Source organism: Protomyctophum parallelum (assembly GCF_964188405.1).
Source record: "Protomyctophum parallelum genome assembly, chromosome: 9".
NCBI classification, from domain to species: domain Eukaryota; kingdom Metazoa; phylum Chordata; class Actinopteri; order Myctophiformes; family Myctophidae; genus Protomyctophum; species Protomyctophum parallelum.
This window is the reverse complement of record NC_139706.1, coordinates 10,304,404-10,322,435: the sequence shown is the minus strand read 5'-3', so window position 1 is coordinate 10,322,435 and position 18,032 is coordinate 10,304,404. Positions and strand designations below refer to the sequence as shown.

The 18,032-nt window shown below is 45.1% G+C and overlaps 1 protein-coding gene across 1 annotated transcript in view; it reads left to right on the top strand.

Moving 5' to 3' along the window:
- The window catches only part of gramd1bb (GRAM domain containing 1Bb), a gene marked incomplete at its 5' end in the record, with an annotated part of 130,436 nt that overhangs the window by 76,220 nt on the left and 36,184 nt on the right, over window positions 1-18,032 (top strand). The window lies entirely within an intron of this gene.

The following is an 18,032-nucleotide window of genomic DNA, read 5'->3' as shown; positions in this document are numbered from 1 at the left end:
TGCATGCACAGTTTAACAGGCTGTGTTAATGATTTGCGGTGTTTCGTACAAAATGGGCCACTCCTGAAAACTTTGGAAGGCAATCTTAGCCAATCAGGGTGGAATATGAGAAATCTTGATCACATGACTATAGAGATCATTTGTACCGATTTGCATGAGATTTGGATAAGATCTGAAGGAGTAATATGAATGTGTCGTCCTCCTGGTGGCGCTCAAGATATGGATAAAATGTGTAGGAGTAATATAAAGAAATGTGTTTTGCAAAATTCAGCCTCATGTTGGCGCTATACAGACCATTGTGGAAAAATTGGGGCAGAGGTTCGTCGTTCCAGAGAGCATCCAGGGAGTGTGTGTGTGTACAGTTTGGCATCGGGCGGGCCAACGGTGCCGGAGATTAGCTAACAGACAGACGGTACATGTACAGTACTCTCCCCATGCCTTCAATTACAATTATGCTGTGCTATGTAATATTGTGTATGAAAAAAGAGGTCTGTGAGCTGTACCAAATTTAGCCTGTGAGAACACCTCTGACACGACATAGGACAGAACATGCTCTCCACACTTCCCTAGCAAAGTGCACTTTAACTCCAGGGCTTGTGTAGATAAGTGATAGTGTGTGTCTTAGTGCCTAATGCGTCCAACAACACCAACCCCCCCCCTGCCCCCCCCTCTCCATACTCCTTACCCCCGGTCGGTGTCTTTTCAAGTAACAGTGCACATGAATGGCTTGACAGGTTGCCGTGCCAACGCTGGAGCCAAAACACACCCGTGCTGCTGCTGACAGACATTTCCGACGCGGTCAGGCGTCGCCGCATTGGCATCGCCATGACAACTCCATAAACAGCCTCCTCCTTTCTGTCTGAAAAAAGAAAGACGGAGCCGAATGTCGGAAGAACTTTAAGGAGTTTGTTTTATGTATTTTGGGTGCCTGGTGGCTTGGCTAGTTAGTGCACAGACCGTTTGCCCTTCGTAAGGACCCGAGTTCAATTCCAACTTCCCGTCTTGTTTCGAATGTCTCTCCTCTTCCTGCTTTCCGGTTTCCTGTCTCTCATCTCAACCAGTGCTGCACAATTAATCGAAAAAAGATCGCAATCTAGATCTAGATTCAGACGCAATAACTCAATTACTAAACGTGCGCAAGAATTGTGCAGAACTATGTTGGCCGTCCAATTAATTTCAGTTACTCTTCTGTTTTTGCTACAAGAGCGAGACTTTAAGAGAGGTTTTAGTCAAGCACTTTGATGTTGTCTGTTTAAAGTCAGTTGGCTCCAGGTGCAGCATTTTGAATGTAGTAATGTTCAGCGACTACAGACTAAAAAAATATTTTTAATCGTGTGAGAATCGTGATCAAAATTCTTGTGGAAGTAAATCCTGATTCACATTTGAGCAAGAATCATGCAAGCACTATACTCTCAACTAATGACGCATAGAAGAATGTAAAGTAAATTCATGAAAACTGATAAAAGAAAACACTTTACTATTTACAGTACTTAATGTCACTCAGAAGTTGTCCATCAATGACCCTCCCACCACAAGGCTGACGTAAACCAATACGCCCGTGACGTATTGAACAGCTATGTTGCCCCACAGGCACTGCATTAGTGAGCGGGTGGTCAGTTTGGGCCATCTGCGTGTCCCCTGCCTGGTTCCACAACAATGAGAGTCCGGAGAGTATAGAGAGGCCCTGTGAGTAAGTAGGGCAGTCGTTGATGTGAGGCCAGGCTGGCTGACTTATCCCTCCGGACACAGAGTGGTCTGGGTTGGTGGGCCATCTTTTGTTCGGATGCAGGGCTCAGCTCCGCACTCCCACCGAGGCAGCCAGGGCTATACTGCAGACCCGCAAGGTCAAGTCTTTCCGACAGTAGACCTCAAGACCTTTGTTGTTGGGCTCGTTTCCCAATTAAAGATACAGCGGATACAAGGGGTGGGGGTATACAGGGGGGTATACTTCATGTTGCTGAGCTAAAATGGTGTTGTTGACAACTAGAAGCTTGCGTCTTAACGCCACGAATGTGTGTCGCAGTGCGATCCGAGATCTGTGCCCACTGACCGTGTGTTTTCCATGCTGGGCTGTGCTTAACTTGTTGTTGTTGTTGTTCCATGGTGTTGTTTCTCCGTGAATGTCATGTGTCAACTGTCCGTGTGTATTCTGAATGTCATGTGTCAACTGTCCGTGTGTATTCTGAATGTCATGTGTCTACTGTCCGTGTGTATTCTGAATGTCATGTGTCAACTGTCCGTGTGTATTCTGAATGTCATGTGTCAACTGTCCGTGTGTATTCTGAATGTCATGTGTCTACTGTCCGTGTGTATTCTGAATGTCATGCGTCTACTGTCCGTGTGTATTCTGAATGTCATGCGTCTACTGTCCGTGTGTATTCTGAATGTCATGTGTCAACTGTCCGTGTGTATTCTGAATGTCATGCGTCTACTGTCCGTGTGTATTCTGAATGTCATGCGTCTACTGTCCGTGTGTATTCTGAATGTCATGTGTCTACTGTCCGTGTGTATTCTGAATGTCATGTGTCTACTGTCCGTGTGTATTCTGAATGTCATGTGTCTACTGTCCGTGTATATTCTGAATGTCATGTGTCTACTGTCCGTGTGTATTCTGAATGTCATGCGTCTACTGTCCGTGTGTATTCTGAATGTCATGTGTCTACTGTCCGTGTGTATTCTGAATGTCATGTGTCTACTGTCCGTGTGTATTCTGAATGTCATGTGTCAACTGTCCGTGTGTATTCTGAATGTCATGTGTCTACTGTCCGTGTACACATCACGGAAAGGGCAATCTGGGAACCCATCGGCAATGAATTTGCCTCTGGGGTCAAGCTCAGAATCTGTTCTTGAGAGATTACGGAAAGGGTAACCACAGAGATGGGTTGAAAACGCAAGGGTAGGGTCGGTGACGTATCGCGGCCGCAGAGCACGTTCCGCGTCACGGTCTATGGCAGTGGTCCTCAACAGGCGGACCGCGGTCCACGACCGGACCGCGGCACACCTCTCTGCGGACCCTGGAGAAATGATAGAATAAAGAGAAAAGGCCTGGGCCGTGGCTCAGCGGGAGTGACCCCCCATCTGTCTCCCCATGTGTGTGTGTGTGTGTGTGCGTGCGTGCGTGTGGGCGTTCGTCAATGACAGATTCGTGTGAGCAATGCAACAGCAGAGTTAAAGGAAACAGTCTGACTCTCTCTCTCTCTCTCTCTCTCTCTCTCTCTCTCTCTCTCTCTAACACTAAGCTTAATATTCTACCTTTGCTCTGTCACGCACAAGCACGATGTGATGCGATGTGAGCAAAAGCCACAAAAGCCACAACAAAACATTAAGAAAAAAGAATAAAGAGAAGAAAAAAAGTCACCGCAACCGCGAGTTGAATTCTCCATTGTATTTGATCAATGCCGAGAAACGCAATTAACACTCTGATTGTGTGTATTATGGGCCGGCCGGCATGTCATGATGACAATGTCGCGCTGACTGGCTCACTAGCAGTCACACATTCACACATTCAGTTCATGGATTTTTGGAGGTGTGAATAATGAATATTTGTCAAAGTGAAAAAATATATTTTCATACTCTGCCACCCCAGTGTTGGTTGGGATGGGACCCGGTTTGTATAGCTTGGTTTGACTGTACTAAACAGGCATAGTTGTTTCTAGGGGAGGGGGGGCGAGGGGGGCAGCCCCACCCCATGGGGCCCACGTGGCCCGCGACCCGCAATTTTATTTGCGTGCGCATGAGATTGGACCATGGTTTTATTCAAAAATGATTTGTGGACCTTCAGCATTTCTAGTTGAGGACCCCTGTTCTATGGACTTGCCGGACTGAACTGCGCAGGTTAAATGTTCGCTCACAACAAGTTGTTACCGGCTCAAATGTATACAGTACAGTATATGATGACAATGATGTCATACAGTACATGCAGAGCATGAGGAAGGGGAAACACTTACAGTATTGACCTGGAACAGAATTTATATTCACATATGGCTTAACTGTTTTGCAAATGCACACAACTATTCACTATTTTGGGCCTGTAATTGTACAGGCTTTCTGAATAATCATGTATTTACAAAATACATATTCCTACTTAAAGGGGATATTTTTTTTGTCATTACAGTATGTCTTTTTTTGTAATTGTAATGAATCGTTCAGTACAGTAGTTCTACACAAATCATTTCAGACACAAGATAGTGAAGCCTTGTGTCATTCCAGTTGGTGGATTTGAGGCCATGCTAAGCCTGAGGAAGGTCAAAAGACCGAAACGTTGCACTTTGACATTAAATAAGAAGCTCTTGAACCAGCATGTGTCAGTGTGCGGGTCTCCCTCCTTCTGCTACACGTCTGCTGTTGTGTTGCCTACGCACCTGCTGTTAAGTAAGTCGAGTGTGCGGAAGTCTTCTCTTCAATAGGCTATGCTAAGCGTAACTAAATGTAGAACCTTTTAGAGTGCACAATTCCCAGCAGATTTTCTGCCATTTAATTATTACGGTAGAAAGACTAACTGCGGGAAAGTAAGATAATGAGAGGTGTGAATGAGAGGTGTGCACTGCTTTCATGTAATGATCCTCAGTTTATAATTAATTATTCACTACACATACACATAAACAACATACATATGTGTGCGTGCGTGCAAAACAAAACCGTTTTAAGGTAAACCACACCAATGCGACTTATTGAGTTGCAATGAGTCGCATTGGTGTGGTCTACCTTAAAAAACGTTTTGTCCCAACCTGACCCTTTGGTGTGGCTTGAGCTTTAGAGTACGTCTGTGACACTCACCACTTTCCAACCGTCACCTCTTTGTGTGTGTGTGTGTGTGTGTGTGTGTGTGTGTGTGTGTGTGTGTGTGTGTGTGTGTGTGTGTGTGTGTGTGTGTGTGTGTGTGTGTGTGTGTGTGTGTGTGTGTGTGTGTGTGTGTGTGTGCGTGCAAGTGGCGTGGCGTGTGGTACTGTATGCTCCCCTGTGTGCCAGACAGGCTGTGTTTTGGGGGCTGTCCTAACCGTGTGATTTTGGAGAAGCCTAGAATGTAAAGTGACCTGAATGCCTGTGATGTCATCCTGTGAATGCCTGTGATGTCAGCTGCTCCATTCATGAAATGCATGAATAATTGAGGAGCCAGCCAGCAGCTCAGTGCACCAGCATCAGGCAGAGGAGGAATGCAAAGTGGAAGCCATCTCTTTTTCTCTCATCTCTCTCTCTCTCTCACACTTGCTTCACGCACATTCTCCGGAAATCTCATTCAATCTGATTGGCAGCTGCCGTGAGTCTGTGTGGGAGAAAAGAAAATCCGCGAGCAGTTTGAGCAGGAATCGCGAGAGAGAAACCCGTTCCGTCGGTTGGATATACTAACGTCCTCCGCGACTGGCAGAGGAGCGAGCGGACACACGGGAGCCGCAAGGACTAAAGGAGGGGACGATACAGAGAGAGAGAGAGAGCGCACAGGTTGTGAGCGAGGGAAGGAGCCGTCAGCCTCAATTAATCATCGGGAGGCGAGCAAACGATAGAGCAGAGCGAGCGGACAACAGCCTGATCAACAGCTTTACTGGACTCCCCGTCTGTTGGGAAAACAGACTCTGTCTCTCTCCCTCCCTCCCTCCCTCCCTCCCTCCCTCCCTCTCTCTCTCTCTCTCTCTCTCTCTCTGTCCCTCTCTCTCTCTCTGTCCCTCTCTCTCTCTGTCCCTCTCTCTCTCTCTCTCTCTCTCTCTGTCCCTCTCTCTCTCTGTCCCTCTCTCTCTCTCTGTCCCTCTCTCTGTCCCTCTCTCTCATTCATTTCCCTCGTTTCTCATATCATCCTTCGGACGGACATGCCGTGGAACTCGTCCGCCCTCTTCCCCCCCACGTCCCTCTACCCGCTGCCCCCCCACCCCCCTCCTCCATGTCCCCTGCCTTCATCCATGGCTCGCCGGGCCGCATGAATGAAGGAGGCGTTCGAAAAGGGCTGAAAACACGCTGGGGAGCCGCTCTCTCTACATGGCTACTCTCAGGTTAGTGTTTGGGTGGGATGTGGCCCGCCTGCCCGCCCGCCCGCCTGCCCGTACACCACCATAATTAATGGGACTATGTTCATTTCACTGCCTAAGTGGATCAACGCGTGATACTCTCAAGAGAAGAGAATGGAAATGAGAGAGAGAGAGAGAGGTATAGGAGAGCGTTCCTTCTTCCTTCTTTCCTTCCTTAGCCCACCGATGGCTCTCCTGTGGTATAGCCTAGCTGGCATGGCCAGATTAAGATCACTGCGTAAGATATTAGTCTGGAACTTAGATGTGGAAGATTTATTTCCAAGGGACGGTTACAAACGTCACAGGAGCAAAAACGTCTCACTTTCAACAGTGGGCTCTATCAGAGCAATCTGCCCAGGGCATTGTTCCTGTGGCATATTGGTCAGCTTTCTATACTATACTACATAGCTATACTCCTGTGGCAGGTGGCATGGAGGAGGGCGTTGACGTAAGCTGGTTATTAGGAGATCAGACCTGGGCAGGGGGAAGATCAGTGGCCCTTAAGCCTGCAAAGGAAAAATACCCCCACGACGTGCCTCTCTCTGCCTCCATTCTTTACAACTTCTCTCCCTCTGTATCTTTATATCACCCCCTCCCCTCTCTGTCCACCTGTCTTCAGTTCTCCTCTCACATTGAAAAGAGAGAGGGATGGAAAGGAGTATAGTCTCGCGTAGCCAAACAGCTATTCCACAATCTCCGAATGCTATATGGAGTCTGGAACTACACCTCCCGAAGTCCGAGTAAGGAAGCTGGCATTTCCGTTCATGAAAATATCTTTTAAAATACCTTTTCATTTCTGCTAAGCATGCAGCAAGCTATATACTTTTGTATATTTGTATTCTTAGGATGAATTTGCACGACTGTAAAGACAAATCGGAGCTTTATCGCTTTGCTCATGATCAGAGCTTCCGTTGCTCCAGACTGTATGACGGAAGCATTTGGAAATTGCGAGGGGAGGCAACAGTCCGGTAACGTGAGACTATATAGGAAAGTGGAGGCAGTTAGTCGTCGTGAGTGACGATTGGTCGGACGAACAGCTCGCTGCTACCTGTGAGTTGTTGAACACGGTGGTGTTTGAGTGTGTGACGGTGGCTGACGAGGGCTGTCGCTGCCCGGACCACTGCTGCTATCATCAGGTCCTTGACATGAAATACTTGGAGAACCACCTCATGATTTAGAAGACATTTGTAGAATCAGTTCTCAGGTCTAAATGGGTTAGAAGTGTGTGTTAGTTTGTCTGTTCATGCGAGTTTGTGTATAGGGGTTGGTTAGGTGGGGGGGGGGGGGGGGGGGGGTGGGAGGTAGTGTGTTATGTAACATAGATATTATGGCCGATTCTACAAAATGTCTTCTAGATCATGTAAAAATCTGAAAAAGCTATGTTTCTATGTCATTTGTTCTCAAACATTTTCATGTCAAGGACCCCCAAAAATATATGTAATCGGCCGCCGATCTGAAAATATGTTGTTCCTAAGAAGCAAAGATTTGAGTTAGAAACGTTCGCTCTGAAAGAATATATATTCAAAGATTTGCGCCACATTTTCACAATCATTCAAAAATAGCAGATCTACAAGCTCATAGCGCGGCTTGTATGAGCTTTGCTTCATATAATTGGACCTCATGTGTATGTGCACGTGTCTGCCTGCATGTGTGCCTGTGTGAGTGTGTTGTGCTCGTGATGCGCATGTCTGTCCGCTCCTGTGTGTTTGTGAATAGGTGTGCGTCCGTGCGCATGTCTGTTTGGGTGCAAGTGTTTCTGTGTCATGTGAATTGGTGTGTGTGTGTGTGTGTGTGTGTGTCTGTGTGTGTCTGTGTGTGTCTGTGTGTGTGCGTGCATGTACGCTTACCAGTGTTGATTGATTGATTGAATACATCTATCTATAAATGCACCAGGTCTCTGTACGTGTGTATGTGTGTACGGCTGTAATCCACGTAACTCGGCCCACCGACTTCAATTTCGACACACGTGTTCCAACCGTGGGTCGGTCGGACCCATGGTTGTCCAGAACCGCCACAAAAGGCCCCTGCCCGGGATCTGGACAGGGCCCCTGCCTGTGCTCCATATATGGAGCTGCATGCAGGTCCTGGGGACATGTTTCCATTGTGGTCCAACAGTAGCCTATAGGTATTCAATTCATCAATGTATGTACCATGTTAATTTAATATATGTTCAGTGCTTGCTTACTGAGCACACAGTCCACTTGTGTGTGTGTGTGTGTGTGTGTGTGTGTGTGTGTGTGTGTGTGTGTGTGTGTGTGTGTGTGTGTGTGTGTGTGTGTGTGTGTGTGTGTGTGTGTGTGTGTGTGTGTGTGTGTGTGTGTGCGCTAATGCACTAATTCCACACTAAAGCACACCCGTCGTAACTACCGTCGTCAATGTAGGGAAGAAAGGTTATTATTATTATGATCCATTTGCCACAGAACACCCTTACAGAACTGAATAACAAGGCAGTGCGCTTGGTGAGGGGCTGGTTCTGTCTCAATACTCACTCCACCCGTGCCATACTGTTTCAACCCATCAGAGATGGTGGTCTGGGTGTACCGAATATTGAATGGGTTTTCACCGCCACCAGAACCAGTCACCTTATAAATATGCTCAACAGCGACGACCCCACGGTCAGGGAAATGGCTCGTGAGTCACTCATTCAACACATGCAGCGACGTAAAGTACCACCCGCGCTGGAGAATGAGCAGTTCCTTGGATTCAAGACTAAGGCGAATGGTAAATTGGACATTAAAGCCGCTGGATTCGGTGTGCGGTCCGACTGGATGGATCTTAATGATCTATGCCAGCGATCAGGATTACAGTTAAAGTGGGTGGCGCCTGATACAACAACTGCTGCGCTCAACAACAGCATCATCATAGATCCGCGTGTCCGTGCATGTGCGACCTACGAGCAGGACGGTGCGCACCATGAACTGTCAATCAAATCCGCGACCGCAAGAGCCACCATTCTAGGAATGAAGCGATCAGAAAGTGCACAACACTGGACCAGTCTGAGGCTGCAGGGAAAACTGGCTCTCCTTCCCTTTGCAAACCACTCATTATCACACTCTATACTGTCAAATAACACCATAGGTGAGGACATTCTCATTTTCACTATTAAAGCCTGTTTACAGGTGTTGCCGACCAAGTTCAACTTGGCAACCTGGTACCCATCAGCACATGACCCACACTGCATCCTACATCCAGTACCACATGACAAAGAAACAGTCGCACACATATTAAATGGTTGCAGCCACTATAAAGGTCTGTACATTGCCAGACATGACCGTCTGGTGGACCTGGTCTCAGACAAGATCAGAGGTGTACAGGACAGGACAACAAGAATGTATAAACAAAGCACTGTAAAAATAGACTGGTTTGATCACAATGACACGCATGCCAATTCACTACAAAATATTCCAAATACCCCAGATATTGTGTTCATCAATGAAATTAGAAAAACTGTTACTATATTTGAAATAGGCTGCCCATTTGATTTGTATATGGACACTTGTTTTACATCCAAACTTATGAAATATCAGCTTCTGGTGGAACGTATTATGGCCTTGGGATATAACTGTCAACTTATTGTCCTTGTATTTGGAAGTCTGGGCCATAAACTTGTGCTCAGGGGTCTGCAATTGGGTGGATTGTTAAAAACAAATGCAAAAAAGCTGGCTAAATACTGTTCTGTCTCAGCTACTATGGGCAGTCTGTCTGTCTGGAGAAGGCGTTGTTTCATTTATCCCTAGGTGGCTTAAAAAAAAAAAAAGAAAACATCCTGTTTAGTAGTGTCAAGTAATAGTATGTAAACAATGTGCTATATATATATTATTTATTTTTTCTCTCTCTGTGTGTTAAGCATGTGCAGCAGCTATATCTGGTTGGACCATATAATGTATAACCTAATTCTGATCAGTGTTTGGGTCTATTGTATTACGCCTCTTGTGCAGATCCAAATAAAATAATTCAAGTGTGTGTGTGTGTGTGTGTGTGTGTGTGTGTGTGTGTGTGTGTGTGTGTGTGTGTGTGTGTGTGTGTGTGTGTGTGTGTGTGTGTGTGTGTGTGTGTGTGTGTGTGTGTGTGTGTGTGTGTGTGTGTGTGTGTGTGTGTGTGTGTGTGTGCGCGTGTGTGTGTACAGTATATGCTCTCTGCCTTTCTGAGCGCCATGGAGCTGGTACAGTACATAGGGCCACCACAGCCAGATGGGTGTTTTCCAGGGTCAGCAGAAAGCTGCAGTGAAAACAAGCGGCCCCCCTCAGATAGGCCCTCCGTTCCTCTATCTCTGAGCCCCCCTCCCCTCGGACAGGCCCGGAATCTCTGAGCTATTATAAAGCCCACAGCATTCGGACAGCTTAAATCCATGTAGGATTTAAAGCTTTAGAAGCTTTATTTAAAAAGCAACATTGCAACAAAGTGGCACAAGCAACCATTTTTTTTCTTTTTCTTTCAAAACTCTATTTACTATAATGTAACAACTTGACCCGTTTTGAAACTATACTCTTTATACATTTGCGCTTTATGCCTTTACGACTGATCCATCCTTCCTTGCAGTGGAGTTGACTGTGTACACGCGCAGTGCTCTGAAATGCAGATGAGCTCTGCTTCTCGGGCCTCTGGGACAACAACCCCCCCCTATTTCCCCGGTATGCAAATGAATACATTTAAAATGAATGAATTTTGCCTCTTCAGGCTGCAGCAGCAAAGATCGTTATGTTTTTAGTGTTCACTTATGCTAGATGCAGAAAGTGTTGCTCCAATTCACCATTGTTGCATTGTTTCCCTAATGCAACAGTCGACTGAAAATGTATTTAATAGAGACTTTTGAAAATGACCAAGCAGAACAGCTTATTTGTACTGTATGCTTTCAATGCACAGTAGAATCGAAGATGTTAAATTAACTCTGAGGCTATACAAAAGTGCGTGCGTGCACACTTCTGGAAAACCATTAGGCCATGTCTTACCAGTAAGATAAATGCATTGACTATAGAGCGTCGCTGTCCCGCCCCCTCGAGAGACCCGGTAAAGAATTCCCCGTTCATTTTCCTCATAGACTTGTAACAAAGTATATATTTAAAGACGTTTACGCTGCGGACAAAGCCAACTCGAGTTGTGACACATCATGACAATAAACACGAATGTTTTGGGCCAAACAAAGAATTAGAAAGAAGAAGAAAACACTTTTTTGTTGTTTTTATTCTTTGTAATTATTAGTTTGGTCCAAAATATTGTGTTTGTTGTCATGATTTGTCACAACTCGAGTTGGATTTGTACAACGCTTATAAGGTCTTTATATAAATATATATATTTTTTTTTTCAAATGTCTATGGGAAAAATGCATTGTGAAATATCTCCTGGCGTCGTCATGAAAGGGGGCGGGACTGGGCCTGGCGTCGTCATGAAAGGGGCTCTATAGTCTTGGACCTACCACTTCTCTGCTGTCTATTTCTCCCATACACACACACAGCAGTTCTGAACAGGCGTAGCCAGAGTATATTTAGACACAAACCCTGCATATTTAATTTCTGTCTCTCTGTTCTCTGTTGCTATAGCAACATTCGTACTAAGCTTGACTTTGTTTGTCTTTTGTAGTTGTGTGTAGGAGGTATATGCGTAAGTTGTTTGCTTTGTTTTGTTTTGTTTACCCATATGGCTTTTCTCTCCCCTTAAACCACTTAAGTGCCTCAAGTGTAAATTCTGTATAGCGCATGCAGGACTCTCAACCATTTCTTCAATGAAATTGGATACGTCCTATAGTATTATTCATAATGTTCCTATTTCAGCAGCTGAGCATGAATTACAGAATAAAATGAATTGGAACAGTATAATTGGCTTTACCATCCGTACGTTCAGATTAACTTTAATCTCAATGTACGGAAAGGTAAAGCCAGTTATACCAATTCAATTCGTTGTTACAAGCACAGCCATGACATTGTCGAGCCATTAAGAAGAGTGACTGAGGTGAAACGTAATATGATCCTCCTCGATCCAGACATGGGTACACATTCTATACACAACCAATAACAGCTGTGTCTATTGTTATGCAATAGAATTGGAGACTCCATTGTGCGATGCCCATGTATTAATGGTATTACTCATGTAATCCCCTTTTCGTCGTACAGGATAGAAGGCATTGATAGTTACTCTCCAGTAAATGCTTGTGTGACCTGTCGTTATTGCCAAGTTTTAACTTGCAATCCTCAGTACCGCCGCCAGGCAAACGCACAGTATGCACTGCGCGTAGGGGAACACGGCGAGGGGGGGGGGGGGCAACAAAATACACCAAGCCGATCCTCATGATGATAATAATAATTTTCTCTGTGGCTCCGCCGCTTAATTTTGAGCGCCCGTTTTGTGCGTCCTCGTGGAGTTGCATGGGGTGCAAACTTAGTTTAGACAGTTTTTGGTTTAGACTAGTCATTAGTCCTACAACTACAACCTATCTCAAACCCTCACCCTAAACCTAACCTCCCACGTGGCAGCACACCTAAACCTAACCTTAACCCATGTCTAACCAATGGCTAGTCTAAACTAAGTATGCACCCCGTTGCATGCGTGCCCATGTGGATCTGCCCAGAGCTGAAGCACTGAAGCAGCCCCTATTCTAGTTAGCACCAACATTATTACAAATCAAAGTTATCAAACAGCAATCTGCATGAGGTAACGCGATGCTCTCGAGGCAGGTGCTGCACGAACGTATTGTGCGTCCCTGGCAATCCTGTTCCTGACTATAGGCCAATAGCATATCGTCGTTGTCGGGTATGCAAAAACCTCTTATGTCCATATTATAACTGTCGTGGTTTTGCTTGAGCACCCGAGTGGCCTGTTTGAGTCTCAGGGCTCAATTTTTGTCGCCGCGACGCGGCCCGCAAGTCAGCCGCTGCCCGAGAATTACGAGAATAGGAGCTTGCTCTGTCCCTTAATGGTATTTTGGTCCAGCGTCACCTGCTATCTATTTTGCAGACACCGGTATTTGCACCTAGAGGTGTGGTCATGGGCGTGTTGGCACGCTTTCCCCTAAATTGCTATCTTGGTCACACACATTTGGGAAGGCGATAGTGGAGTTTAAAAGGAGTTTGGTAGAGCGGCGCGCGCCTGGCTGCAATGGAGATGTCTGCGGAGTAGGCTGCTTCATCTCTCCTTATCTCTCCTATTCTATTGCATCTCTTTGTAATTTTCCTATAATCAGCAGAAGCGAGTGCTTGCCACTTCCTTGTGTCCATTGTGTTTATATAATTGTATAGTCAAAGAAGTTATCTGTGCCAAGCATTGTGCGGCGTGCGTGATTCCATTTGCTCGTTCAGTTTCATAACCCCATATAGCGCAGCAAATCCGATTTACCAAACTTTCCTTTTCGCTTGATACTGTTCTGTAGAGATGGATCTATTAACCAAATGAAAGCCCTAATTTCGTAGTTTACATAGAACTTTGACATTTTTAAAATGAGCGAGATCTGAGAGAGTTCTGACTCCATGAAAAGACGAGGGTTCTGGTCTCTGTGTGGGGTGGGATAGGGTAACACAGGACCTCATCTGGCTGCTTGGCAGAGGGTGAGGTACTGTACTAAACGGGGCTAAACGCTATACATTAAAAAAATCTGCGTTCTTTTGACCATAGAGCGGCTATAGCTGAGCTATAGTGTGGTTCCCAAAGTGGGGTCCGGGGACCCCCAGGGGTCCTTGAAGGAGTTCCAGTGGGTTCTCAACTAAATTATAGTTTGGAACCAAATGAACCCTTATGGGTCCTAACGAGTCCATTTGGTTCCATTTGTACACTCAACAATTAACATTGGTTTTACAATGCAAATGGGGGGCATCAGAGATAGAAATGCCATCAAATAGGGTTCCGTAGCCTAATGCAGGTCAAACTGGTCGGGGTCCTTGAAATTAAACTGCTAGAGACGGCAAAATCTTCTCTCATGCCTCCGTAAGAGAAGATGGCATATCTCTTCAAATGGGGGTCTGCAGGATAATAGCTGTCAATTTGGGGGTGACACTGACATGACAAAGTTTGGGAACCACTGCTGTAGAATGCATGGCTGCTCACTGCTCCTGGTAGTAGAAAATGCTGAGGAAAATATTCACGTTGCAAATATACAAATAAAATAAAGAAGAGGGCCTTGGGGACTATTCTATCCTATCTATCAATGACTCATAATAAGGCAAAATTATTCTCACAACGAAGACGGATTTCTGTTGTTTACTATTTTGTCAGAGGCAGATGCCTGGACTCTTATACACCCCACCCCAAAAAAGCACTCTTTGCAGTTGCTATGGAGACCATATCCCTTTCTGTTTAGAGGGAAAGGGGAGAAATGATACACTGCTCTCTCTCTCTCTCTCTCTCTCTCTCTCTCTCTCATATTATAGTACAACTAGGACTTGAAGTCGTAGCATGACTAGCGTCTATATATTTTTGAGGGGCGCTACAAAATTTGTCTTAAACAAACATTAAATTCCCATTGACAATGAATGGAGAATGTTACAGTGTCTGAGCAAATAGGCATAGTGTTTATTTTACATCATGATGATGTACGATGATAAGAGCGCCCCTCACTTCACACAGGTGTGATTGTTTCTAATATTAATGAGATCTGTGGGTCTTCTTGTGATCGTGTGTGTGCGTGCCTGGTGAAAATGTGATGGGTATATCTGTTCCTGGTAATAGCACGGCACACATCAGTAAGTAGTAATGCTCCGCTGATGGCAGGCTTTGGGCTCCAGCGCTACAAGCAGTATAGACATAGTGATGAGTAGTGGGGTGTTTCGCAGTGGTGGGAGATGAGGTCCTTGAAGATGAGGTCCTTGGAGATGAGGTCCTTGATGAGGTCCTTGAAGGTGGCTGCTCATGTAGTTCAGCGCCCGCAAGACCATTACTTTTAATGAAAAGGAAAGGTAGCTACAGTGTAGGATAAGGTACCCTGGGCTGGGTGCCGGATCAAAACTTCAAACAATGGGAAAATGATAAAAATCCACCAGTATTATGCTCCTGTTGTGGAGATAATTTGGTAACATTTTGGGCCTCAGACCTTACTGAAAGTTAGCTAATCATAAATCTGTAAGGGACAACTTTGTTGTTATCTTTCAACCGAGGTACATGTTTTAGGGATCTACTGAAAGTGAAAGGGGAGGTGACAAACGGACATATTGAGCCGACGACACACATGGCATGGCATCCCCCGGCCTATAGGATCCCCCTTCACATTCAGTAGATCCTGTGATCTTTTGTGGTCAGATGTAATTTCCTGGGGTCTAGTAGGACTATAGTAAATAACAATAAAGAAATTGCCGTAAATGTTGGTAAAAAAATAAAAATAAAATACATATCTAGCCACTTGTTGGAATGCCCAGACCAAGATGGATTATATTAAGATGAGTGGAAAATTAATGTTGCTCATCCTTGGTGGACATTTCCAGAGATGTGAGATATCTCTATCTCCCCTTTATCTCAACTTTGTGATATCATCCAAAAATAGCTGATCTACAAGCTCTCAATTATCTCAAAGCATGTGATGCTTGTAGATTTTCCCTTGTTAAGATTAGATAATTTGAAGTGCTCAAACTAGCAATATGTTCAGCATCATCTTTCACAAAACCATAATGGTCTCGGATATTTAATAAAAGCAAAGGTTTAAAGTCCCAATCTGTGATTACTTCTGCTGGTTGGCAGTATGTAGACAGCTGGAACAAACAGTGCTAGTGTGGGGGCCTGGACTTTAGTTTGCATTTAATAATAATAATGAATTGCATTTTTATAGCAATTTTCCAAGTGCTCAAAGCGCTTTACAATGGTTCATTCATTTATACATTGGGAGGTGAAGCGGCGAACAGTCGACGCCAGCGTCCTCACTTCCCACATTCACACACCAATGGTGGCAAGCTCACACCGACCGACTGATTGGAGGCAATTATTCCATGGATAGTGTGTGTGTATGAGTAAACAGGGATGTGAATGCTATTTTAGTCTGGGTTTCTTTATTCTGTGCGTACTCACTGCGTGCATGCGTGCGTGCGTGCGTGCGTGCGTGCGTGCGTGTGTGCGTGCGTGCGTGAGGGGTGAGCATGTGTCTATGCATCTGTGTGCACGTGTAATCCCAGACCTCCTGGCCCAGACAATGATTACAGGGTGAATAGTGAAGTACTCTGCTTCCTTCCTTCTCCGAGCTTAGTGCACACGTGTATTATACTGTGTTATACTCACTGATAACACATGTGTATTATACTCACTGATATCTCACAGCAGCCTGTTTGGATGGCACTTAAAGGTTGTACTGTGAGATAGCCGTAGCCGTAGTCTGAAAACCCACCTCTTCAGACTCCCATCTCAGCCCATAGCACTTGCACTAGCCTCGACGACCTTACAGGCGTAGGCAAAGGATCAACTTTTGATAGCATTTTATGTAGACATAGCACTCTATAGTGTATACTCATACAGGTTCATTGTACAGATACAGTATTCTACTTAGGTCTCTATTCCGATTATGGCAATGATTGATGCGTCATTGAGTGCGTTTGTTCAGTAACAGGGGTCGCCCTGTATCTCCAGCTCTTTATTAAACATTATCAGGTCACAACACCAATTTTATCCAATTCAGCTTCAATTCTGACATAAAGTACGGAGTACAGTATATGTGAACTATTCTCTGAACATACATCTACATTAATTCTGAATATATGAATTCGTCTTAACATTCCTCTGATTTTATCTGCCATAAATTAACAAATCATGAATGAAGATTTGGTGTTTATCCTAGTTTATCCTACCCTGTACTACCCTGCTATTTTTGAAATATTTGGAAAAACATGTTTTATGTGGTCAGTTGAGCAGAAACACTGTCTGTTTTGCAAATCAGTTTACATTCTCCACGAATGAAACAAGTGTTGTGATTGGTCGGGAAAATATCGTATCCGGGGGAAATACATCTGACGGATATTCCGGAGGATACATCCGCCGATAGCTTCTCTGCCTTACGTTGTGACCAGGCTTTTCTTTTTGCAGATAAGTAAGCCTGGGACCGAGGCTACTGTCAGTTGGAAAGAAGATACTGTACGTTTATAATCTGTGTTATAATCTGGCACAGTCACACAGTGACACTACAGAGTGGTGTAATTGATGGTCATGGAGGACAGACAGACGTCCGTTGGCTGCATGTGACGTAATGGGTCTGGCAGGCACACTGTCAGTCTGTCTGTCTGCCCAGATCACTGACACTTACACTACACAGCCCTGTGCTGTCTGTGGGGAGAAGGCTTCTTTAACATGTGAGGGGCTCCAAGGGCGTGCATGATTGTATGCCAATGTTGTGTGTGCATTTGTACCTATAGCTGTCCTGCTTTCTTAATGTCCAGAGACATTTACATAAATTAGGACATTTTGCTGTTCCTTGCTTTTGAATTGGCTGTTGGGTTTAGGGTTAGAGTTACAATTTGAATTAAAAGTTAGGGTTAGGTTAGGTGACTAGTGGTATCTCTGTATATTTATTATTTTATTTTGCCGACAGTACGGGTGGGCGGCCGTGGGCTCCAAATTAATCTGGGCCCCCCGACGCAATGGCGTTGTCTGTGTGTCACGGCAGTGACACACAGAAGTGGGAAGAAGTGGTGGAAGAATGTGAAGGATACCAATGACATGGAGAAGCAGGAGGAGGAGAGGAGTGGCGAATAATCGCAAATACGCTTCACGCTATAGATATATAGCCCATAGTGTATAGGCAGACGCGTCAAAAGATGACATACACATGGTTCAGTGGTCCAGGCACCTTGGCTGGTAATCCAGTCTGGCAGTGTGCCGCGAGTTCGACTCCCGATCCCGACGGCCTTTACTGCATGCATGTCTTCCCCCCATCTCTCTCCCCATTTCCTGTCAGCCTACTGTCTATCCCTACATAAAATATATAAAATAAAGGCGAAAGCCACAAAAAAAACATTTAAAAAAGATGACATGCAAAGTTGGCATCTGGCTAGAATGGAACTAGGGTTGTTGTAAACAGTTAGCCTCTCCTTTTTTCATTTTGAGCTGAGGTGCACTCGTGTTTTGAACAGCTAACCGGTC